The sequence below is a fragment of the Calliopsis andreniformis genome, unplaced genomic scaffold, assembly GCF_051401765.1.
Source record: "Calliopsis andreniformis isolate RMS-2024a unplaced genomic scaffold, iyCalAndr_principal scaffold0007, whole genome shotgun sequence".
Lineage (NCBI taxonomy): Eukaryota > Metazoa > Arthropoda > Insecta > Hymenoptera > Andrenidae > Calliopsis > Calliopsis andreniformis.
In genome coordinates, this window is record NW_027480425.1 from 21,657,449 (window position 1) to 21,683,946 (window position 26,498).

Consider the following 26,498-nt stretch of genomic DNA (forward strand, 5'->3'; position numbering starts at 1 on the left):
CTGGTGGAGCAACGCCCTAGAGTGAAGCCTAGGTTACTCGGAATGTGGAAATGACCATAACTTTCACACTGGTTGCAATTATTCGTTTTATACGATGGAAACGCTGTTGTATTTATATTGTATTTTATGCCTCTGGCGTTGACTTCTAAGGCACTATCTATCCGATCTGGTGGAGCAACACCCTAGAGAGAAGCCTAGGTTGCCCGGAACGTAGAATTGGCTATCACTTTCAAACTGGTTGCAATTATTCCTGTTATATGATGGAAAAACTGTTGTATTTTTTTTGCAATTTATGGTTCGGGCGTTCACTTCTAAGGTCCTAACTATTCAATCTGTTGGAGCAACGCCCTAGGGTGAAGCCTAGCTTGCTCGGAAAGTAGAAATGACCATTAGTTTCATACTGGTTGCAATTATTCGTTTTATACGATGGAAAAACTGTTGTATTTATATTGTATTTTATGCTTCTGGCGTTCACTTCTTAGGCCCTAACTATTCGATCTGGTGGCACAACGGCCTAGGGTGAAGCCTAGCTTGCCCGGAACGTAGAAATGACCATTACTTTCACACTGTTTGCAATTATTCCTTTTATACGATGGAAAAGCTGTTGTATTTATACCGTATTTTATGCTTCCGGCGGTTACTTCTAAGGACCTAACTATTCGATCAGGTGGAGCAAGGCCCTAGAGTGAATCCTATGTTGCTCGGAATGTAGAAATGACCATAACTTTCACACTGGTTGCAATTATTCGTTTTATACGATGGAAACGCTGTTGTATTTATATCGTATTTTATGCTTCTGGCGTTTACTTCTAAGGACCTAACTATTCGATCTGGTGGAGCAACGCCCTAGAGTGAAGCCTAGGTTGCTCGGAATGTAGAAATGACCATAACTTTCACACTGGTTGCAATTATTCGTTTTATACGATGGAAAAGCTGTTATATTTATATCGTATTTTATGCTTCTGGCGTTGACTTCTTAGGCCATAACTATTCGGTCTGGTGGAGCAACGCCCTGGAATGAAACCTAGGTTGCCCGGAACGTAGAATTGTCCATCACTTTCAAACTGGTCGCAATTATTCCTGTTATATGATAGAAACACTGTTGTATTTTTTTTGCATTTTATGGTTCGGGCGTAGACTTCTAAGGGCCTAACTATTCAATCTGTGGGAGCAACGCCCTAGGGTGAAGCCTAGGTTGCGCGGAAAGTAGAAGTGACCATAAGTTTCACACTGGTTGCAATTATCCGTTTTATACGATGGAAAAGCTGTTGTATTTATATTGTATTTTATGCTTCTGGCGTTGACTTCTAAGGCGCTAACTATTCGATCTGGTGGAGCAACGCCCTAGAGTGAAGCCTAGGTTGCCCGGAACGTCGAATTGGCTATCACTTTCAAACTGGTTGCAATTATTCCTGTTATATGATGGAAACACTGTTGTATTTTTTTTTCAATTTATGGCTCGGGCGTTCACTTCTAAGGTCCTAACTATTCAATCTGTTGGAGCAACGCCCTAGGGTGAAGCCTAGCTTGCTCGGAAAGTAGAAAGGACCATCAGTTTCATACTGGTTGCAATTATTCGTTTTATACGATGGAAAAACTGTTGTATTTATATTGTATTTTATGCTTCTGGCGTTCACTTCTTAGGCCCTAACTATTCGATCTGGTGGCACAACGGCCTAGGGTGAAGCCTAGCTTGCCCGGAACGTAGAAATGACCATTACTTTCACACTGTTTGCAATTATTCCTTTTATACGATGGAAAAGCTGTTGTATTTATACCGTATTTTATGCTTCTGGCGTTTACTTCTAAGGACCTAACTATTCGATCTGGTGGAGCAACGCCCTAGAGTGAATCCTAGGTTGCTCGGAATGCAGAAATGACCATAACTTTCACACTGGTTGCAATTATTCGTTTTATACGATGGAAACGCTGTTGTATTTATATCGTATTTTATGCTTCTGGCGTTTACTTCTAAGGACTTGACTATTCGATCTGGTGGAGCAACGCCCTAGAGTGAAGCCTAGGTTGCTCGGAATGTTGAAATGACCATAACTTTCACACTGGTTGCAATTATTCGTTTTATACGATGGAAAAGCTGTTGTATTTATATCGTATTTTATGCATCTGGCGTTGACTTCTTAGGCCGTAACTATTCGGTCTGGTGGAGCAACGCCCTGGAATGAAACCTAGGTTGCCCGGAACGTAGAATTGGCCATCACTTTCAAACAGGTTGCAATTATTCCTGTTATATGATGGAAACACTGTTGTATTTTTTTTGTATTTTATTGTTCGGGCGTTGACTTCTAAGGCCCTAACTATTCTATCCGTTGGAGCAACGCCCTAGGGTGAAGCCTAGATTGCTCGGAAAGTAGAACCGACCATAAGTTTCATACTGGTTGCAATTATTCGTTTTATACGATGGAAACGCTGTTGTATTTATATTGTATTTTATGCTTCTGGCGTTGACTTCTAAGGCCCTAGCTATTCGATCTAGAGGAGCAACGCCCTAGAGTGAAGCCTGGGTTGCCCGGAAAGGAGAAATGACCATCACTTTCAAACTGGTTGCAATTAATCCTGTTATACATTGGAAAAACTGTTGTATTTTTATTGCATTTTATGCTTCTGGCATTCACTTCTTAGGCCCTAACTATTCGATCTGGTGGAGCTACGCCCTAGAGTGGATCCTAGGTTGCTCGGAATGTAGAAATGACCATAACTTTCACACTGGTTGCAATTATTCGTTTTATACGATGGAAACGCTGTTGTATTTATATCGTATTTTATGCTTCTGGCGTTTACTTCTAAGGACCTAACTATTCGATCTGGTGGAGCAACGCCCTAGAGTGGATCCTAGGTTGCTCGGAATGTAGAAATGACCATAACTTTCACACTGGTTGCAATTATTCGTTTTATACGATGCAAACGCTGTTGTATTTATATCGTATTTTATGCTTCTGGCGTTTACTTCTAAGGACCTAGCTATTCGATCTGGTGGAGCAACGCCCTAGAGTGTATCCTAGGCTGCTCGGAATGTAGAAATGACCATAACTTTCACACTGGTTGCAATTATTCGTTTTATACGATGCAAACGCTGTTGTATTTATATCGTATTTTACGCTTCTGGCGTTGACTTCTAAGGCACTAACTATTCGATCTGGTGGAGCAACGCCCTAGAGTGAAGTCTAGGTTGCCCGGAACGTAGAATTGTCCATCACTTTCAAACTGGTCGCAATTATTCCTGTTATATGATAGAAACACTGTTGTATTTTTTTTGCATTTTATGGTTCGGGCGTAGACTTCTAAGGCCCTAACTATTCAATCTGTGGGAGCAACGCCCTAGGGTGAAGCCTAGGTTGCTCGGAAAGTAGAAGTGACCATAAGTTTCATACTGGTTGCAATTATCCGTTTTATACGATGGAAAAGCTGTTGTATTTATATCGTATTTTATGCCTCTGGCGTTTACTTCTAAGGACCTAGCTATTCGATCTGGTGGAGCAACGCCCTAGAGTGGATCCTAGGCTGCTCGGAATGTAGAAATGACCATAAGTTTCATACTGGGTGGAATTATTCGTTTTATACGATGGAAAAGCTGTTGTATTTATATTGTATTTTATGCCTCTGGCGTTGTCTTCTAAGGCCGTAGCTATTAGATGTGGTGGATCAACGCCCTAGAGAGACGACTACGGTGCTCGGAACGTAGAAATGACCATTAGTTTCACACTGGTTGCAATTATTCGTTTTATGTGATGGAAAAGCTGTTGTATTTATATCGTATTTTATGCTTCTGGCGTTGACTTCTTCGGCCGTAACTATTCGGTCTGGTGGAGCAACGCCCTGGTGTGAAACCTAGGTTGCCCGGAACGTAGAATTGGCCATCAGTTTCAAACTGGTTGCAATTATTGCTGTTATATGATGGAAACACTGTTGTATTTTTTTTGCATTTTATGGTTCGGGCGTTGACTTCTAAGGCCCTAACTATTCAATCCGTTGGAGCAACGCACTAGGGTGAAGCCTAGGTTGCTCGGAAAGTAGAAATGACCATAAGTTTCATAGTGGTTGCAATTATTCGTTTTATACGATGGAAGAACTGTTGTATTTATATTGCATTTTATGCTTCGGGCGTTGACTTCTAAGGCCCCAACTATTCAATCTGTTGGAGCAACGCCCTAGGGTGAAGCATAGGTTGCTCGAAAAGTAGAAATGACCATCAGTTTCACGCTGGTTGCAATTATTCGTTTTATACGATGGAAAAACTGTTGTATTTATATTGTATTTTATGCTTCTGGCGTTGACTTCTAAGGCCCTAGCTATTCGATCTACTGGAGGAACGCCCTAGAGTGAAGCCTACGTTTCCCGGAAAGGAGAACTGACCATCACTTTCAAACTGGTTGCAATTAATCCTGTTATACATTGGAAAAACTGTTGTATTTTTATTGCATTTTATGCTTCTGGCGTTCACTTCTTAGGCCCTAACTATTCGATCTGGTGGAACAACGGCCTAGGGTGAAGCCTAGCTTGCCCGGAACGTAGAAATGACCATTACCTTCACACTGTTTGCAATTATTCCTTTTATACGATGGAAAAGCTGTTGTATTTATATCGTATTTTGTGCTACTGGCGTTTACTTCTAAGGACCTAACTATTCGATCTGGTGGAGCAACGCCCTAGAGTGAATCCTAGGTTGCTCGGAATGTAGAAATGACCATAACTTTCACACTGGTTGCAATTATTCGTTTTATACGATGCAAACGCTGTTGTATTTATATCGTATTTTATGCTTCTGGCGTTTACTTCTAAGGACCTAACTATTCGATCTGGTGGAGCAACGCCTTAGAGTGGATCCTAGGTTGCTCGGAATGTAGAAATGACCATAACTTTCACACTGGTTGCAATTATTCGTTTTATACGATGGACACGCTGTTGTATTTATATCGTATTTTATGCTTCTGGCGTTGACTTCATAGGCCGTAACTATTCGGTCTGGTGGAGCAACGCCCTGGAATGAAACCTAGGTTGCCCGGAACGTAGAATTGGCCATCACTTTCAAACAGGTTGCAATTATTCCTGTTATATGATGGAAACACTGTTGTATTTATATTGTATTTTATGCTTCGGGCATTGACTTCTAAGGCCCTAACTATTCAATCTGTTGGAGCATCGCCCTATGGTGAAGCCTAGGTTGCCCGGAAAGTAGAAATGACCATAACTTTCATCCTGGTTGCAATTATTCGTTTTATATGATGGAAAATCTTTTGTATTTATATAATGTTTTATGCTTCTGGCGTTGACTTCTTAGGCCCTAACTATTCCATCTGGTGGAACAACGCCCTAGGGTGAAGCCTAGGTTGCCTGGAACGTAGAAATGACCATCACTTTCACACGGGTTGCAATTATTCCTGTTATGGGATGGAAAGACTGTTGTATTTTTATTGTATTTTATACTTCAGGCGTGGACTTCTAAGGCCCTAGCTATTCGATCTGGTCGAGCAACGCCCTAGGGTGAAGCCTAGCTTGCCCGGAACGTAGAAATGACTATTACCTTCACACTGTTTGCAATTATTCCTTTTATACGATGGAAAAGCTGTTGTATTTATATCGTATTTTATGCTTCTGGCGTTTACTTCTAAGGACCTAACTATTCGATCTTGTGGAGCAACGGTCTAGAGTGAATCCTAGGTTGCTCGGAATGTATAAATGACCATAACTTTCACACTGGTTGCAATTATTCGTTTTATACGATGCAAACGCTGTTGTATTTATATCGTATTTTATGCCTTTGGCGTTTACTTCTAAGGACCTAACTATTCGATCTGGTGGAGCTACGCCCTAGAGTGGATCCTAGGTTGCTCGGAATGTAGAAATGACCATAACTTTCACACTGGCTGCAATTATTCGTTTTATACGATGGAAACGCTGTTGTATTTATATCGTATTTTATGCTTCTGGCGTTTACTTCTAAGGACCTAACTATTCGATCTGGTGGAGCAACGCCCTAGAGTGGATCCTAGGTTGCTCGGAATGTAGAAATGACCATAACTTTCACACTGGTTGCAATTATTCGTTTTATACGATGCAAACGCTGTTGTATTTATATCGTATTTTATGCTTCTGGCGTTTACTTCTAAGGACCTAGCTATTCGATCTGGTGGAGCAACGCCCTAGAGTGGATCCTAGGCTGCTCGGAATGTAGAAATGACCATAACTTTCACACTGGTTGCAATTATTCGTTTTATACGATGCAAACGCTGTTGTATTTATATCGTATTTTATGCTTCTGGCGTTGACTTCTTAGGCCGTAACTATTCGGTCTGGTGGAGCAACGCCCTGGAATGAAACCTAGGTTGCCCGGAACGTAGAATTGGCCATCACTTTCAAACAGGTTGCAATTATTCCTGTTATATGATGGAAACACTGTTGTATTTATATTGTATTTTATGCTTCGGGCATTGACTTCTAAGGCCCTAACTATTCAATCTGTTGGAGCATCGCCCTATGGTGAAGCCTAGGTTGCCCGGAAAGTAGAAATGACCATAACTTTCATCCTGGTTGCAATTATTCGTTTTATATGATGGAAAATCTTTTGTATTTATATAATGTTTTATGCTTCTGGCGTTGACTTCTTAGGCCCTAACTATTCCATCTGGTGGAACAACGCCCTAGGGTGAAGCCTAGGTTGCCTGGAACGTAGAAATGACCATCACTTTCACACGGGTTGCAATTATCCCTGTTATGGGATGGAAAGACTGTTGTATTTTTATTGTATTTTATACTTCAGGCGTGGACTTCTAAGGCCCTAGCTATTCGATCTGGTCGAGCAACGCCCTAGGGTGAAGCCTAGATTGCTCGGAAAGTAGAACCGACCATAAGTTTCATACTGGTTGCAATTATTCGTTTTATACGATGGAAACGCTGTCGTATTTATATTGTATTTTATGCTTCTGGCGTTGAATTCTAAGGCCCTAGCTATTCGATCTGGTGGGACAACGGCCTAGGGTGAAGCCTAGCTTGCCCGGAACGTAGAAATGACTATTACCTTCACACTGTTTGCAATTATTCCTTTTATACGATGGAAAAGCTGTTGTATTTATATCGTATTTTATGCTTCTGGCGTTTACTTCTAAGGACCTAACTATTCGATCTTGTGGAGCAACGGTCTAGAGTGAATCCTAGGTTGCTCGGAATGTATAAATGACCATAACTTTCACACTGGTTGCAATTATTCGTTTTATACGATGCAAACGCTGTTGTATTTATATCGTATTTTATGCCTCTGGCGTTTACTTCTAAGGACCTAACTATTCGATCTGGTGGAGCTACGCCCTAGAGTGGATCCTAGGTTGCTCGGAATGTAGAAATGACCATAACTTTCACACTGGTTGCAATTATTCGTTTTATACGATGGAAACGCTGTTGTATTTATATCGTATTTTATGCTTCTGGCGTTTACTTCTAAGGACCTAACTATTCGATCTGGTGGAGCAACGCCCTAGAGCGGATCCTAGGTTGCTCGGAATGTAGAAATGACCATAACTTTCACACTGGTTGCAATTATTCGTTTTATACGATGCAAACGCTGTTGTATTTATATCGTATTTTATGCTTCTGGCGTTGACTTCTAAGGCACTAACTATTCGATCTGGTGGAGCAACGCCCTAGAGTGGATCCTAGGCTGCTCGGAATGTAGAAATGACCATAACTTTCACACTGGTTGCAATTATTCGTTTTATACGATGCAAACGCTGTTGTATTTATATCGTATTTTACGCTTCTGGCGTTGACTTCTAAGGCACTAACTATTCGATCTGGTGGAGCAACGCCCTAGAGTGAAGTCTAGGTTGCCCGGAACGTAGAATTGTCCATCACTTTCAAACTGGTCGCAATTATTCCTGTTATATGATAGAAACACTGTTGTATTTTTTTTGCATTTTATGGTTCGGGCGTAGACTTCTAAGGCCCTAACTATTCAATCTGTGGGAGCAACGCCCTAGGGTGAAGCCTAGGTTGCTCGGAAAGTAGAAGTGACCATAAGTTTCATACTGGTTGCAATTATCCGTTTTATACGATGGAAAAGCTGTTGTATTTATATCGTATTTTATGCCTCTGGCGTTTACTTCTAAGGACCTAGCTATTCGATCTGGTGGAGCAACGCCCTAGAGTGGATCCTAGGCTGCTCGGAATGTAGAAATGACCATAAGTTTCATACTGGGTGGAATTATTCGTTTTATACGATGGAAAAGCTGTTGTATTTATATTGTATTTTATGCCTCTGGCGTTGTCTTCTAAGGCCGTAGCTATTAGATGTGGTGGATCAACGCCCTAGAGAGACAACTACGGTGCTCGGAACGTAGAAATGACCAGTAGTTTCACACTGGTTGCAATTATTCGTTTTATGCGATGGAAAAGCTGTTGTATTTATATCGTATTTTATGCTTCTGGCGTTGACTTCTTCGGCCGTAACTATTCGGTCTGGTGGAGCAACGCCCTGGTGTGAAACCTAGGTTGCCCGGAACGTAGAATTGGCCATCACCTTCAAACTGGTTGCAATTATTGCTGTTATATGATGGAAACACTGTTGTATTTTTTTTGCATTTTATGGTTCGGGCGTTGACTTCTAAGGCCCTAACTATTCAATCCGTTGGAGCAACGCACTAGGGTGAAGCCTAGGTTGCTCGGAAAGTAGAAATGACCATAAGTTTCATAGTGGTTGCAATTATTCGTTTTATACGATGGAAGAACTGTTGTATTTATATTGCATTTTATGCTTCGGGCGTTGACTTCTAAGGCCCCAACTATTCAATCTGTTGGAGCAACGCCCTAGGGTGAAGCATAGGTTGCTCGAAAAGTAGAAATGACCATCAGTTTCACGCTGGTTGCAATTATTCGTTTTATACGATGGAAAAACTGTTGTATTTATATTGTATTTTATGCTTCTGGCGTTGACTTCTAAGGCCCTAGCTATTCGATCTAGTGGAGGAACGCCCTAGAGTGAAGCCTACGTTGCCCGGAAAGGAGAACTGACCATCACTTTCAAACTGGTTGCAATTAATCCTGTTATACATTGGAAAAACTGTTGTATTTTTATTGCATTTTATGCTTCTGGCGTTCACTTCTTAGGCCCTAACTATTCGATCTGGTGGAACAACGGCCTAGGGTGAAGCCTAGCTTGCCCGGAACGTAGAAATGACCATTACCTTCACACTGTTTGCAATTATTCCTTTTATACGATGGAAAAGCTGTTGTATTTATATCGTATTTTGTGCTACTGGCGTTTACTTCTAAGGACCTAACTATTCGATCTGGTGGAGCAACGCCCTAGAGTGAATCCTAGGTTGCTCGGAATGTAGAAATGACCATAACTTTCACACTGGTTGCAATTATTCGTTTTATACGATGCAAACGCTGTTGTATTTATATCGTATTTTATGCTTCTGGCGTTTACTTCTAAGGACCTAACTATTCGATCTGGTGGAGCAACGCCTTAGAGTGGATCCTAGGTTGCTCGGAATGTAGAAATGACCATAACTTTCACACTGGTTGCAATTATTCGTTTTATACGATGGACACGCTGTTGTATTTATATCGTATTTTATGCTTCTGGCGTTGACTTCTTAGGCCGTAACTATTCGGTCTGGTGGAGCAACGCCCTGGAATGAAACCTAGGTTGCCCGGAACGTAGAATTGGCCATCACTTTCAAACAGGTTGCAATTATTCCTGTTATATGATGGAAACACTGTTGTATTTATATTGTATTTTATGCTTCGGGCATTGACTTCTAAGGCCCTAACTATTCAATCTGTTGGAGCATCGCCCTATGGTGAAGCCTAGGTTGCCCGGAAAGTAGAAATGACCATAACTTTCATCCTGGTTGCAATTATTCGTTTTATATGATGGAAAATCTTTTGTATTTATATAATGTTTTATGCTTCTGGCGTTGACTTCTTAGGCCTTAACTATTCCATCTGGTGGAGCAACGCCCTAGGGTGAAGCCTAGGTTGCCTGGAACGTAGAAATGACCATCACTTTCACACGGGTTGCAATTATTCCTGTTATGGGATGGAAAGACTGTTGTATTTTTATTGTATTTTATACTTCAGGCGTGGACTTCTAAGGCCCTAACTATTCAATCTGTGGGAGCAACGCCCTAGGGTGAAGCCTAGGTTGCTCGGAAAGTAGAAGTGACCATAAGTTTCATACTGGTTGCAATTATCCGTTTTATACGATGGAAAAGCTGTTGTATTTATATCGTATTTTATGCCTCTGGCGTTTACTTCTAAGGACCTAGCTATTCGATCTGGTGGAGCAACGCCCTAGAGTGGATCCTAGGCTGCTCGGAATGTAGAAATGACCATAAGTTTCATACTGGGTGGAATTATTCGTTTTATACGATGGAAAAGCTGTTGTATTTATATTGTATTTTATGCCTCTGGCGTTGTCTTCTAAGGCCGTAGCTATTAGATGTGGTGGATCAACGCCCTAGAGAGACGACTACGGTGCTCGGAACGTAGAAATGACCATTAATTTCACACTGGTTGCAATTATTCGTTTTATGCGATGGAAAAGCTGTTGTATTTATATCGTATTTTATGCTTCTGGCGTTGACTTCTTCGGCCGTAACTATTCGGTCTGGTGGAGCAACGCCCTGGTGTGAAACCTAGGTTGCCCGGAACGTAGAATTGGCCATCAGTTTCAAACTGGTTGCAATTATTGCTGTTATATGATGGAAACACTGTTGTATTTTTTTTGCATTTTATGGTTCGGGCGTTGACTTCTAAGGCCCTAACTATTCAATCCGTTGGAGCAACGCACTAGGGTGAAGCCTAGGTTGCTCGGAAAGTAGAAATGACCATAAGTTTCATAGTGGTTGCAATTATTCGTTTTATACGATGGAAGAACTGTTGTATTTATATTGCATTTTATGCTTCGGGCGTTGACTTCTAAGGCCCCAACTATTCAATCTGTTGGAGCAACGCCCTAGGGTGAAGCATAGGTTGCTCGAAAAGTAGAAATGACCATCAGTTTCACGCTGGTTGCAATTATTCGTTTTATACGATGGAAAAACTGTTGTATTTATATTGTATTTTATGCTTCTGGCGTTGACTTCTAAGGCCCTAGCTATTCGATCTACTGGAGGAACGCCCTAGAGTGAAGCCTACGTTGCCCGGAAAGGAGAACTGACCATCACTTTCAAACTGGTTGCAATTAATCCTGTTATACATTGGAAAAACTGTTGTATTTTTATTGCATTTTATGCTTCTGGCGTTCACTTCTTAGGCCCTAACTATTCGATCTGGTGGAACAACGGCCTAGGGTGAAGCCTAGCTTGCCCGGAACGTAGAAATGACCATTACCTTCACACTGTTTGCAATTATTCCTTTTATACGATGGAAAAGCTGTTGTATTTATATCGTATTTTGTGCTACTGGCGTTTACTTCTAAGGACCTAACTATTCGATCTGGTGGAGCAACGCCCTAGAGTGAATCCTAGGTTGCTCGGAATGTAGAAATGACCATAACTTTCACACTGGTTGCAATTATTCGTTTTATACGATGCAAACGCTGTTGTATTTATATCGTATTTTATGCTTCTGGCGTTTACTTCTAAGGACCTAACTATTCGATCTGGTGGAGCAACGCCTTAGAGTGGATCCTAGGTTGCTCGGAATGTAGAAATGACCATAACTTTCACACTGGTTGCAATTATTCGTTTTATACGATGGACACGCTGTTGTATTTATATCGTATTTTATGCTTCTGGCGTTGACTTCATAGGCCGTAACTATTCGGTCTGGTGGAGCAACGCCCTGGAATGAAACCTAGGTTGCCCGGAACGTAGAATTGGCCATCACTTTCAAACAGGTTGCAATTATTCCTGTTATATGATGGAAACACTGTTGTATTTATATTGTATTTTATGCTTCGGGCATTGACTTCTAAGGCCCTAACTATTCAATCTGTTGGAGCATCGCCCTATGGTGAAGCCTAGGTTGCCCGGAAAGTAGAAATGACCATAACTTTCATCCTGGTTGCAATTATTCGTTTTATATGATGGAAAATCTTTTGTATTTATATAATGTTTTATGCTTCTGGCGTTGACTTCTTAGGCCCTAACTATTCCATCTGGTGGAACAACGCCCTAGGGTGAAGCCTAGGTTGCCTGGAACGTAGAAATGACCATCACTTTCACACGGGTTGCAATTATTCCTGTTATGGGATGGAAAGACTGTTGTATTTTTATTGTATTTTATACTTCAGGCGTGGACTTCTAAGGCCCTAGCTATTCGATCTGGTCGAGCAACGCCCTAGGGTGAAGCCTAGCTTGCCCGGAACGTAGAAATGACTATTACCTTCACACTGTTTGCAATTATTCCTTTTATACGATGGAAAAGCTGTTGTATTTATATCGTATTTTATGCTTCTGGCGTTTACTTCTAAGGACCTAACTATTCGATCTTGTGGAGCAACGGTCTAGAGTGAATCCTAGGTTGCTCGGAATGTATAAATGACCATAACTTTCACACTGGTTGCAATTATTCGTTTTATACGATGCAAACGCTGTTGTATTTATATCGTATTTTATGCCTTTGGCGTTTACTTCTAAGGACCTAACTATTCGATCTGGTGGAGCTACGCCCTAGAGTGGATCCTAGGTTGCTCGGAATGTAGAAATGACCATAACTTTCACACTGGCTGCAATTATTCGTTTTATACGATGGAAACGCTGTTGTATTTATATCGTATTTTATGCTTCTGGCGTTTACTTCTAAGGACCTAACTATTCGATCTGGTGGAGCAACGCCCTAGAGTGGATCCTAGGTTGCTCGGAATGTAGAAATGACCATAACTTTCACACTGGTTGCAATTATTCGTTTTATACGATGCAAACGCTGTTGTATTTATATCGTATTTTATGCTTCTGGCGTTTACTTCTAAGGACCTAGCTATTCGATCTGGTGGAGCAACGCCCTAGAGTGGATCCTAGGCTGCTCGGAATGTAGAAATGACCATAACTTTCACACTGGTTGCAATTATTCGTTTTATACGATGCAAACGCTGTTGTATTTATATCGTATTTTATGCTTCTGGCGTTGACTTCTTAGGCCGTAACTATTCGGTCTGGTGGAGCAACGCCCTGGAATGAAACCTAGGTTGCCCGGAACGTAGAATTGGCCATCACTTTCAAACAGGTTGCAATTATTCCTGTTATATGATGGAAACACTGTTGTATTTATATTGTATTTTATGCTTCGGGCATTGACTTCTAAGGCCCTAACTATTCAATCTGTTGGAGCATCGCCCTATGGTGAAGCCTAGGTTGCCCGGAAAGTAGAAATGACCATAACTTTCATCCTGGTTGCAATTATTCGTTTTATATGATGGAAAATCTTTTGTATTTATATAATGTTTTATGCTTCTGGCGTTGACTTCTTAGGCCCTAACTATTCCATCTGGTGGAACAACGCCCTAGGGTGAAGCCTAGGTTGCCTGGAACGTAGAAATGACCATCACTTTCACACGGGTTGCAATTATCCCTGTTATGGGATGGAAAGACTGTTGTATTTTTATTGTATTTTATACTTCAGGCGTGGACTTCTAAGGCCCTAGCTATTCGATCTGGTCGAGCAACGCCCTAGGGTGAAGCCTAGATTGCTCGGAAAGTAGAACCGACCATAAGTTTCATACTGGTTGCAATTATTCGTTTTATACGATGGAAACGCTGTCGTATTTATATCGTATTTTATGCTTCTGGCGTTGAATTCTAAGGCCCTAGCTATTCGATCTGGTGGGACAACGGCCTAGGGTGAAGCCTAGCTTGCCCGGAACGTAGAAATGACTATTACCTTCACACTGTTTGCAATTATTCCTTTTATACGATGGAAAAGCTGTTGTATTTATATCGTATTTTATGCTTCTGGCGTTTACTTCTAAGGACCTAACTATTCGATCTGGTGGAGCTACGCCCTAGAGTGGATCCTAGGTTGCTCGGAATGTAGAAATGACCATAACTTTCACACTGGTTGCAATTATTCGTTTTATACGATGGAAACGCTGTTGTATTTATATCGTATTTTATGCTTCTGGCGTTTACTTCTAAGGACCTAACTATTCGATCTGGTGGAGCAACGCCCTAGAGCGGATCCTAGGTTGCTCGGAATGTAGAAATGACCATAACTTTCACACTGGTTGCAATTATTCGTTTTATACGATGCAAACGCTGTTGTATTTATATCGTATTTTATGCTTCTGGCGTTGACTTCTAAGGCACTAACTATTCGATCTGGTGGAGCAACGCCCTAGAGTGGATCCTAGGCTGCTCGGAATGTAGAAATGACCATAACTTTCACACTGGTTGCAATTATTCGTTTTATACGATGCAAACGCTGTTGTATTTATATCGTATTTTACGCTTCTGGCGTTGACTTCTAAGGCACTAACTATTCGATCTGGTGGAGCAACGCCCTAGAGTGAAGTCTAGGTTGCCCGGAACGTAGAATTGTCCATCACTTTCAAACTGGTCGCAATTATTCCTGTTATATGATAGAAACACTGTTGTATTTTTTTTGCATTTTATGGTTCGGGCGTAGACTTCTAAGGCCCTAACTATTCAATCTGTGGGAGCAACGCCCTAGGGTGAAGCCTAGGTTGCTCGGAAAGTAGAAGTGACCATAAGTTTCATACTGGTTGCAATTATCCGTTTTATACGATGGAAAAGCTGTTGTATTTATATCGTATTTTATGCCTCTGGCGTTTACTTCTAAGGACCTAGCTATTCGATCTGGTGGAGCAACGCCCTAGAGTGGATCCTAGGCTGCTCGGAATGTAGAAATGACCATAAGTTTCATACTGGGTGGAATTATTCGTTTTATACGATGGAAAAGCTGTTGTATTTATATTGTATTTTATGCCTCTGGCGTTGTCTTCTAAGGCCGTAGCTATTAGATGTGGTGGATCAACGCCCTAGAGAGACAACTACGGTGCTCGGAACGTAGAAATGACCAGTAGTTTCACACTGGTTGCAATTATTCGTTTTATGCGATGGAAAAGCTGTTGTATTTATATCGTATTTTATGCTTCTGGCGTTGACTTCTTCGGCCGTAACTATTCGGTCTGGTGGAGCAACGCCCTGGTGTGAAACCTAGGTTGCCCGGAACGTAGAATTGGCCATCACCTTCAAACTGGTTGCAATTATTGCTGTTATATGATGGAAACACTGTTGTATTTTTTTTGCATTTTATGGTTCGGGCGTTGACTTCTAAGGCCCTAACTATTCAATCCGTTGGAGCAACGCACTAGGGTGAAGCCTAGGTTGCTCGGAAAGTAGAAATGACCATAAGTTTCATAGTGGTTGCAATTATTCGTTTTATACGATGGAAGAACTGTTGTATTTATATTGCATTTTATGCTTCGGGCGTTGACTTCTAAGGCCCCAACTATTCAATCTGTTGGAGCAACGCCCTAGGGTGAAGCATAGGTTGCTCGAAAAGTAGAAATGACCATCAGTTTCACGCTGGTTGCAATTATTCGTTTTATACGATGGAAAAACTGTTGTATTTATATTGTATTTTATGCTTCTGGCGTTGACTTCTAAGGCCCTAGCTATTCGATCTAGTGGAGGAACGCCCTAGAGTGAAGCCTACGTTGCCCGGAAAGGAGAACTGACCATCACTTTCAAACTGGTTGCAATTAATCCTGTTATACATTGGAAAAACTGTTGTATTTTTATTGCATTTTATGCTTCTGGCGTTCACTTCTTAGGCCCTAACTATTCGATCTGGTGGAACAACGGCCTAGGGTGAAGCCTAGCTTGCCCGGAACGTAGAAATGACCATTACCTTCACACTGTTTGCAATTATTCCTTTTATACGATGGAAAAGCTGTTGTATTTATATCGTATTTTGTGCTACTGGCGTTTACTTCTAAGGACCTAACTATTCGATCTGGTGGAGCAACGCCCTAGAGTGAATCCTAGGTTGCTCGGAATGTAGAAATGACCATAACTTTCACACTGGTTGCAATTATTCGTTTTATACGATGCAAACGCTGTTGTATTTATATCGTATTTTATGCTTCTGGCGTTTACTTCTAAGGACCTAACTATTCGATCTGGTGGAGCAACGCCTTAGAGTGGATCCTAGGTTGCTCGGAATGTAGAAATGACCATAACTTTCACACTGGTTGCAATTATTCGTTTTATACGATGGACACGCTGTTGTATTTATATCGTATTTTATGCTTCTGGCGTTGACTTCTTAGGCCGTAACTATTCGGTCTGGTGGAGCAACGCCCTGGAATGAAACCTAGGTTGCCCGGAACGTAGAATTGGCCATCACTTTCAAACAGGTTGCAATTATTCCTGTTATATGATGGAAACACTGTTGTATTTATATTGTATTTTATGCTTCGGGCATTGACTTCTAAGGCCCTAACTATTCAATCTGTTGGAGCATCGCCCTATGGTGAAGCCTAGGTTGCCCGGAAAGTAGAAATGACCATAACTTTCATCCTGGTTGCAATTATTCGTTTTATATGATGGAAAATCTTTTGTATTTATATAATGTTTTATGCTTCTGGCGTTGACTTCTTAGGCCTTAACTATTCCATCTGGTGGAGCAACGCCCTAGGGTGAAGCCTAGGTTGCCTGGAACGTAGAAATGACCATCACTTTCACACGGGTTGCAATTATTCCTGTTATGGGATGGAAAGACTGTTGTATTTTTATTGTATTTTATACTTCAGGCGTGGACTTCTAAGGCCCTAGCTATTCGATCTGGTCGAGCAACGCCCTAGGGTGAAGCCTAGCTTGCCCGGAACGTAGAAATGACTATTACCTTCACACTGTTTGCAATTATTCCTTTTATACGATGGAAAAGCTGTTGTATTTATATCGTATTTTATGCATCTGGCGTTTACTTCTAAGGACCTAACTATTCGATCTTGTGGAGCAACGGTCTAGAGTGAATCCTAGGTTGCTCGGAATGTATAAATGACCATAACTTTCACACTGGTTGCAATTATTCGTTTTATACGATGCAAACGCTGTTGTATTTATATCGTATTTTATGCCTTTGGCGTTTACTTCTAAGGACCTAACTATTCGATCTGGTGGAGCTACGCCCTAGAGTGGATCCTAGGTTGCTCGGAATGTAGAAATGACCATATCTTTCACACTGGTTGCAATTATTCGTTTTATACGATGGAAACGCTGTTGTATTTATATCGTATTTTATGCTTCTGGCGTTTACTTCTAAGGACCTAACTATTCGATCTGGTGGAGCAACGCCCTAGAGCGGATCCTAGGTTGCTCGGAATGTAGAAATGACCATAACTTTCACACTGGTTGCAATTATTCGTTTTATACGATGCAAACGCTGTTGTATTTATATCGTATTTTATGCTTCTGGCGTTGACTTCTAAGGCACTAACTATTCGATCTGGTGGAGCAACGCCCTAGAGTGGATCCTAGGCTGCTCGGAATGTAGAAATGACCATAACTTTCACACTGGTTGCAATTATTCGTTTTATACGATGCAAACGCTGTTGTATTTATATCGTATTTTACGCTTCTGGCGTTGACTTCTAAGGCACTAACTATTCGATCTGGTGGAGCAACGCCCTAGAGTGAAGTCTAGGTTGCCCGGAACGTAGAATTGTCCATCACTTTCAAACTGGTCGCAATTATTCCTGTTATATGATAGAAACACTGTTGTATTTTTTTTGCATTTTATGGTTCGGGCGTAGACTTCTAAGGCCCTAACTATTCAATCTGTGGGAGCAACGCCCTAGGGTGAAGCCTAGGTTGCTCGGAAAGTAGAAGTGACCATAAGTTTCATACTGGTTGCAATTATCCGTTTTATACGATGGAAAAGCTGTTGTATTTATATCGTATTTTATGCCTCTGGCGTTTACTTCTAAGGACCTAGCTATTCGATCTGGTGGAGCAACGCCCTAGAGTGGATCCTAGGCTGCTCGGAATGTAGAAATGACCATAAGTTTCATACTGGGTGGAATTATTCGTTTTATACGATGGAAAAGCTGTTGTATTTATATTGTATTTTATGCCTCTGGCGTTGTCTTCTAAGGCCGTAGCTATTAGATGTGGTGGATCAACGCCCTAGAGAGACGACTACGGTGCTCGGAACGTAGAAATGACCAGTAGTTTCACACTGGTTGCAATTATTCGTTTTATGCGATGGAAAAGCTGTTGTATTTATATCGTATTTGATGCTTCTGGCGTTGACTTCTTCGGCCGTAACTATTCGGTCTGGTGGAGCAACGCCCTGGTGTGAAACCTAGGTTGCCCGGAACGTAGAATTGGCCATCACCTTCAAACTGGTTGCAATTATTGCTGTTATATGATGGAAACACTGTTGTATTTTTTTTGCATTTTATGGTTCGGGCGTTGACTTCTAAGGCCCTAACTATTCAATCCGTTGGAGCAACGCACTAGGGTGAAGCCTAGGTTGCTCGGAAAGTAGAAATGACCATAAGTTTCATAGTGGTTGCAATTATTCGTTTTATACGATGGAAGAACTGTTGTATTTATATTGCATTTTATGCTTCGGGCGTTGACTTCTAAGGCCCCAACTATTCAATCTGTTGGAGCAACGCCCTAGGGTGAAGCATAGGTTGCTCGAAAAGTAGAAATGACCATCAGTTTCACGCTGGTTGCAATTATTCGTTTTATACGATGGAAAAACTGTTGTATTTATATTGTATTTTATGCTTCTGGCGTTGACTTCTAAGGCCCTAGCTATTCGATCTAGTGGAGGAACGCCCTAGAGTGAAGCCTACGTTGCCCGGAAAGGAGAACTGACCATCACTTTCAAACTGGTTGCAATTAATCCTGTTATACATTGGAAAAACTGTTGTATTTTTATTGCATTTTATGCTTCTGGCGTTCACTTCTTAGGCCCTAACTATTCGATCTGGTGGAACAACGGCCTAGGGTGAAGCCTAGCTTGCCCGGAACGTAGAAATGACCATTACCTTCACACTGTTTGCAATTATTCCTTTTATACGATGGAAAAGCTGTTGTATTTATATCGTATTTTGTGCTACTGGCGTTTACTTCTAAGGACCTAACTATTCGATCTGGTGGAGCAACGCCCTAGAGTGAATCCTAGGTTGCTCGGAATGTAGAAATGACCATAACTTTCACACTGGTTGCAATTATTCGTTTTATACGATGCAAACGCTGTTGTATTTATATCGTATTTTATGCTTCTGGCGTTTACTTCTAAGGACCTAACTATTCGATCTGGTGGAGCAACGCCTTAGAGTGGATCCTAGGTTGCTCGGAATGTAGAAATGACCATAACTTTCACACTGGTTGCAATTATTCGTTTTATACGATGGACACGCTGTTGTATTTATATCGTATTTTATGCTTATGGCGTTGACTTCTTAGGCCGTAACTATTCGGTCTGGTGGAGCAACGCCCTGGAATGAAACCTAGGTTGCCCGGAACGTAGAATTGGCCATCACTTTCAAACAGGTTGCAATTATTCCTGTTATATGATGGAAACACTGTTGTCTTTATATTGTATTTTATGCTTCGGGCATTGACTTCTAAGGCCCTAACTATTCAATCTGTTGGAGCATCGCCCTATGGTGAAGCCTAGGTTGCCCGGAAAGTAGAAATGACCATAACTTTCATCCTGGTTGCAATTATTCGTTTTATATGATGGAAAATCTTTTGTATTTATATAATGTTTTATGCTTCTGGCGTTGACTTCTTAGGCCTTAACTATTCCATCTGGTGGAGCAACGCCCTAGGGTGAAGCCTAGGTTGCCTGGAACGTAGAAATGACCATCACTTTCACACGGGTTGCAATTATTCCTGTTATGGGATGGAAAGACTGTTGTATTTTTATTGTATTTTATACTTCAGGCGTGGACTTCTAAGGCCCTAGCTATTCGATCTGGTCGAGCAACGCCCTAGGGTGAAGCCTAGCTTGCCCGGAACGTAGAAATGACTATTACCTTCACACTGTTTGCAATTATTCCTTTTATACGATGGAAAAGCTGTTGTATTTATATCGTATTTTATGCATCTGGCGTTTACTTCTAAGGACCTAACTATTCGATCTTGTGGAGCAACGGTCTAGAGTGAATCCTAGGTTGCTCGGAATGTATAAATGACCATAACTTTCACACTGGTTGCAATTATTCGTTTTATACGATGCAAACGCTGTTGTATTTATATCGTATTTTATGCCTTTGGCGTTTACTTCTAAGGACCTAACTATTCGATCTGGTGGAGCTACGCCCTAGAGTGGATCCTAGGTTCCTCGGAATGTAGAAATGACCATAACTTTCACACTGGTTGCAATTATTCGTTTTATACGATGGAAACGCTGTTGTATTTATATCGTATTTTATGCTTCTGGCGTTTACTTCTAAGGACCTAACTATTCGATCTGGTGGAGCAACGCCCTAGAGTGGATCCTAGGTTGCTCGGAATGTAGAAATGACGATAACTTTCACACTGGTTGCAATTATTCGTTTTATACGATGCAAACGCTGTTGTATTTATATCGTATTTTATGCTTCTGGCGTTTACTTCTAAGGACCTAGCTATTCGATCTGGTGGAGCAACGCCCTAGAGTGGATCCTAGGCTGCTCGGAATGTAGAAATGACCATAACTTTCACACTGGTTGCAATTATTCGTTTTATACGATGCAAACGCTGTTGTATTTATATCGTATTTTATGCTTCTGGCGTTGACTTCTTAGGCCGTAACTATTCGGTCTGGTGGAGCAACGCCCTGGAATGAAACCTAGGTTGCCCGGAACGTAGAATTGGCCATCACTTTCAAACAGGTTGCAATTATTCCTGTTATATGATGGAAACACTGTTGTATTTATATTGTATTTTATGCTTCGGGCATTGACTTCTAAGGCCCTAACTATTCAATCTGTTGGAGCATCGCCCTATGGTGAAGCCTAGGTTGCCCGGAAAGTAGAAATGACCATAACTTTCATCCTGGTTGCAATTATTCGTTTTATATGATGGAAAATCTTTTGTATTTATATAATGTTTTATGCTTCTGGCGTTGACTTCTTAGGCCCTAACTATTCCATCTGGTGGAACAACGCCCTAGGGTGAAGCCTAGGTTGCCTGGAACGTAGAAATGACCATCACTTTCACACGGGTTGCAATTATCCCTGTTATGGGATGGAAAGACTGTTGTATTTTTAATGTATTTTATACTTCAGGCGTGGACTTCTAAGGCCCTAGCTATTCGATCTGGTCGAGCAACGCCCTAGGGTGAAGCCTAGATTGCTCGGAAAGTAGAACCGACCATAAGTTTCATACTGGTTGCAATTATTCGTTTTATACGATGGAAACGCTGTCGTATTTATATTGTATTTTATGCTTCTGGCGTTGACTTCTAAGGCCCTAGCTATTCGATCTAGAGGAGCAACGACCTAGAGTGAAGCCTGGGTTGCCCGGAAAGGAGAAATGACCATCACTTTCAAACTGGTTGCAATTAATCCTGTTATACATTGGAAAAACTGTTGTATTTTTATTGCATTTTATGCTTCTGGCGTTCACTTCTTAGGCCCTAACTATTCGATCTGGTGGAACAACGGCCTAGGGTGAAGCCTAGCTTGCCCGGAACGTAGAAATGACTATTACCTTCACACTGTTTGCAATTATTCCTTTTATACGATGGAAAAGCTGTTGTATTTATATCGTATTTTATGCTTCTGGCGTTTACTTCTAAGGACCTAACTATTCGATCTTGTGGAGCAACGGTCTAGAGTGAATCCTAGGTTGCTCGGAATGTATAAATGACCATAACTTTCACACTGGTTGCAATTATTCGTTTTATACGATGCAAACGCTGTTGTATTTATATCGTATTTTATGCCTCTGGCGTTTACTTCTAAGGACCTAACTATTCGATCTGGTGGAGCTACGCCCTAGAGTGGATCCTAGGTTGCTCGGAATGTAGAAATGACCATAACTTTCACACTGGTTGCAATTATTCGTTTTATACGATGGAAACGCTGTTGTATTTATATCGTATTTTATGCTTCTGGCGTTTACTTCTAAGGACCTAACTATTCGATCTGGTGGAGCAACGCCCTAGAGCGGATCCTAGGTTGCTCGGAATGTAGAAATGACCATAACTTTCACACTGGTTGCAATTATTCGTTTTATACGATGCAAACGCTGTTGTATTTATATCGTATTTTATGCTTCTGGCGTTTACTTCTAAGGACCTAGCTATTCGATCTGGTGGAACAACGCCCTAGAGTGGATCCTAGGCTGCTCGGAATGTAGAAATGACCATAACTTTCACACTGGTTGCAATTATTCGTTTTATACGATGCAAACGCTGTTGTATTTATATCGTATTTTACGCTTCTGGCGTTGACTTCTAAGGCACTAACTATTCGATCTGGTGGAGCAACGCCCTAGAGTGAAGTCTAGGTTGCCCGGAACGTAGAATTGTCCATCACTTTCAAACTGGTCGCAATTATTCCTGTTATATGATAGAAACACTGTTGTATTTTTTTTGCATTTTATGGTTCGGGCGTAGACTTCTAAGGCCCTAAGTATTCAATCTGTGGGAGCAACGCCCTAGGGTGAAGCCTAGGTTGCTCGGAAAGTAGAAGTGACCATAAGTTTCATACTGGTTGAAATTATCCGTTTTATACGATGGAAAAGCTGTTGTATTTATATCGTATTTTATGCCTCTGGCGTTTACTTCTAAGGACCTAGCTATTCGATCTGGTGGAGCAACGCCCTAGAGTGGATCCTAGGCTGCTCGGAATGTAGAAATGACCATAAGTTTCATACTGGTTGGAATTATTCGTTTTATACGATGGAAAAGCTGTTGTATTTATATTGTATTTTATGCCTCTGGCGTTGTCTTCTAAGGCCGTAGCTATTAGATGTGGTGGAGCAACGCCCTAGAGAGACGACTACGGTGCTCGGAACGTAGAAATGACCATTACTTTCACACTGGTTGCAATTATTCGTTTTATACGATGGAAAAGCTGTTGTATTTATATCGTATTTTATGCTTCTGGCGTTGACTTCTTCGGCCGTAACTATTCGGTCTGGTGGAGCAACGCCCTGGTATGAAACCTAGGTTGCCCGGAACGTAGAATTGGCCATCACTTTCAAACTGGTTGCAATTATTGCTGTTATATGATGGAAACACTGTTGTATTTTTTTTGCATTTTATGGTTCGGGCGTTGACTTCTAAGGCCCTAACTATTCAATCCGTTGGAGCAACGCACTAGGGTGAAGCCTAGGTTGCTCGGAAAGTAGAAATGACCATAAGTTTCATAGTGGTTGCAATTATTCGTTTTATACGATGGAAGAACTGTTGTATTTATATTGTATTTTATGCTTCTGGCGTTGACTTCTAAGGCACTAACTATTCGATCTTGTGGAGCAACGGTCTAGAGTGAATCCTAGGTTGCTCGGAATGTATAAATGACCATAACTTTCACACTGGTTGCAATTATTCGTTTTATACGATGCAAACGCTGTTGTATTTATATCGTATTTTATGCCTTTGGCGTTTACTTCTAAGGACCTAACTATTCGATCTGGTGGAGCTACGCCCTAGAGTGGATCCTAGGTTGCTCGGAATGTAGAAATGACCATAACTTTCACACTGGTTGCAATTATTCGTTTTATACGATGGAAACGCTGTTGTATTTATATCGTATTTTATGCTTCTGGCGTTTACTTCCAAGGACCTAACTATTCGATCTGGTGGAGCAACGACCTAGAGTGGATCCTAGGTAGCTCGGAATGTAGAAATGACCATAACTTTCACACTGGTTGCAATTATTCGTTTTATACGATGGAAAAACTGTTGTATTTATATTGTATTTTACGTTTCTGGCGTTGACATCTAAGGCACTAACTATTCGATCTGGTGGAGCAACGCCCTAGAGTGAAACCTACGTTGTCCGGAACGTAGAAATGACCATTACCTTCACACTGGTTGCAACTATTCCTGTTATACGATGGAAAAACTGCTGTATTTTAATTGTATTTTATGCTTTTAGCGATGAATTCCAAGTCCCTATCTATTCGATCTGGTGGAGCAACGCCCTAGAGTGAAGCCTAGGTTACCCGAAACGTCGAAATGATCATTACTTTCGCACTAGTTGCAATTAGCCATGCTATACGATGGAAAACTGTTGCATTTTTATTGTATTTTCTGCTTCTGGCTTTGACTTCTAAGGTCGTAGCTATTCGATCTGGTGTGACAACGCCCTAGAGAGAAGCCTAGATCGCCCGGAACGTAGAATTGGCTATCACTTTCAAACTGGATGCAATTATTCCTGTTATATGATGGAAACACTGTTGTATTTTTTTTGCATTTCACGGTTCGGGCGTTCACTTCTAAGGTCCTAACTATTGAATCTGTTGGAGCAACGCCCTAGGGTGAAGCCTAGCTTGCTCGGAAAGTAGAAATGACCATAAGTTTCATACTGGTTGCAATTATTCGTTTTATACGATGGAAAAACTGTTGTATTTATATTGTATTTTATGCTTCTGGCGTTGACTTCTAAGGCGCTAGCTGTTCGATCTAGTGGAGCAACGCCCTAGAGTGAAGCCTAGGTTGCCCGGAACGTAGAAATGACCATTACCTACACACTGTTTGCAATAATTCCTTTTATACGATGGAAAAGCTGTTGTATTTATATCGTATTTTATGCTATTGGCGTTTACTTCTAAGGACCTAAATTTTCGATCTGGTGGAGCAACGACCTAGAGTGAATCCTAGGTTGCTCGGAATGTAGAAATGACCATAACTTTCACACTGGTTGCAATTATTCGTTTTATACGATGCAAACGCTGTTGTATTTATATCGTATTTTATGCTTCTGGCGTTTACTTCTAAGGCACTAACTATTCGATCTGGTGGAGCAACGCCCTAGAGTGAAGTCTAGATTGCCCGGAACGTAGAATTGTCCATCACTTTCAAACTGGTCGCAATTATTCCTGTTATATGATAGAAACACTGTTGTATTTTTTTTGCATTTTATGGTTCGGGCGTAGACTTCTAAGGCCCTAACTATTCAATCTGTGGGAGCAACGCCCTAGGGTGAAGCCTAGGTTGCTCGGAAAGTAGAAGTGACCATAAGTTTCATACTGGTTGCAATTATCCGTTTTATACGATGGAAAAGCTGTTGTATTTATATTGTATTTTATGCTTCTGGCGTTGACTTCTAAGGCACTAACTATTCGATCTGGTGTAGCAACGCCCTAGAGTGAAGCCTAGGTTGCCCGGAACGCAGATTTGGCCATCACTTTCCAAATTGGTTGCAATTATTCCTGTTATATGATGGAAACACTGTTGTATTTTTTTTTGCATTTTATGGTTCGGGCGTTGACTTCTAAGGCCGTAGCTATTAGATGTGGTGGAGCAACGCCCTAGAGAGACGCCTAGGGTGCTCGGAACGTAGAAATGACCATTACTTTCACACTGGTTGCAATTATTCGTTATATACGATGGAAAAGCTGTTATATTTATATCGTATTTTATGCTTCTGGCGTTGACTTCTTAGGCCGTAACTATTCGGTCTGGTGGAGCAACGCCCTGGAATGAAACCTAGGTTGCCCGGAACGTAGAATTGGCCATCACTTTCAAACAGGTTGCAATTATTCCTGTTACATGATGGAAACACTGTTGTATTTTTTTTGCATTTTATTGTTCGGGCGTTGACTTCTAAGGCCCTAACTATTCTATCCGTTGGAGCAACGCCCTAGGGTGAAGCCTAGATTGCTCGGAAAGTAGAACCGACCATAAGTTTCATACTGGTTGCAATTATTCGTTTTATACGATGGAAAAACTGTTGTATTTATATTGTATTTTATGCTTCTGGCGTTGACTACTAGGGCACTAACTATTCGATCTGGTGGAGCAACGCCCTGGAGTGAAACCTAGGTTGCCCGGAACGTAGAATTGGCCATCAGTTTCAAACTGGTTACAATTATTCCTGATATATGATGGAAACACTGTTGTATTTTTTTTGCATTTTATGGTTCGGGCGTTGACTCCTAAGGCCCTAACTATTCAATCTGTTGGAGCAACGCCCTAGGGTGAAGCCTAGGTTGCTCGGAAAGTAGAAATGACCATCAGTTTCATACTGGTTGCAATTATTCGTTTTATACGATGGAAAAACTGTTGTATTTATATTGTATTTTATGCTTCTGGCGTTGACTTCTAAGGCCCTAGCTGTTCGATCTAGTGGAGCAACGCCCTAGAGTGAAGCCTAGGTTGCCCGGAAGGGAGAAATGAGCATCACGTTCAAACTGGTTGCAATTAATCCTTTTATACGATGGAAAAGCTGTTGTATTTATATCGTATTTTATGCTTCTGGCGTTTACTTCTAAGGACCTAACTATTCGATCTGGTGGAGCAACGCCCTAGAGTGAAGCCTAGGTTACTCGGAATGTGGAAATGACCATAACTTTCACACTGGTTGCAATTATTCGTTTTATACGATGGAAACG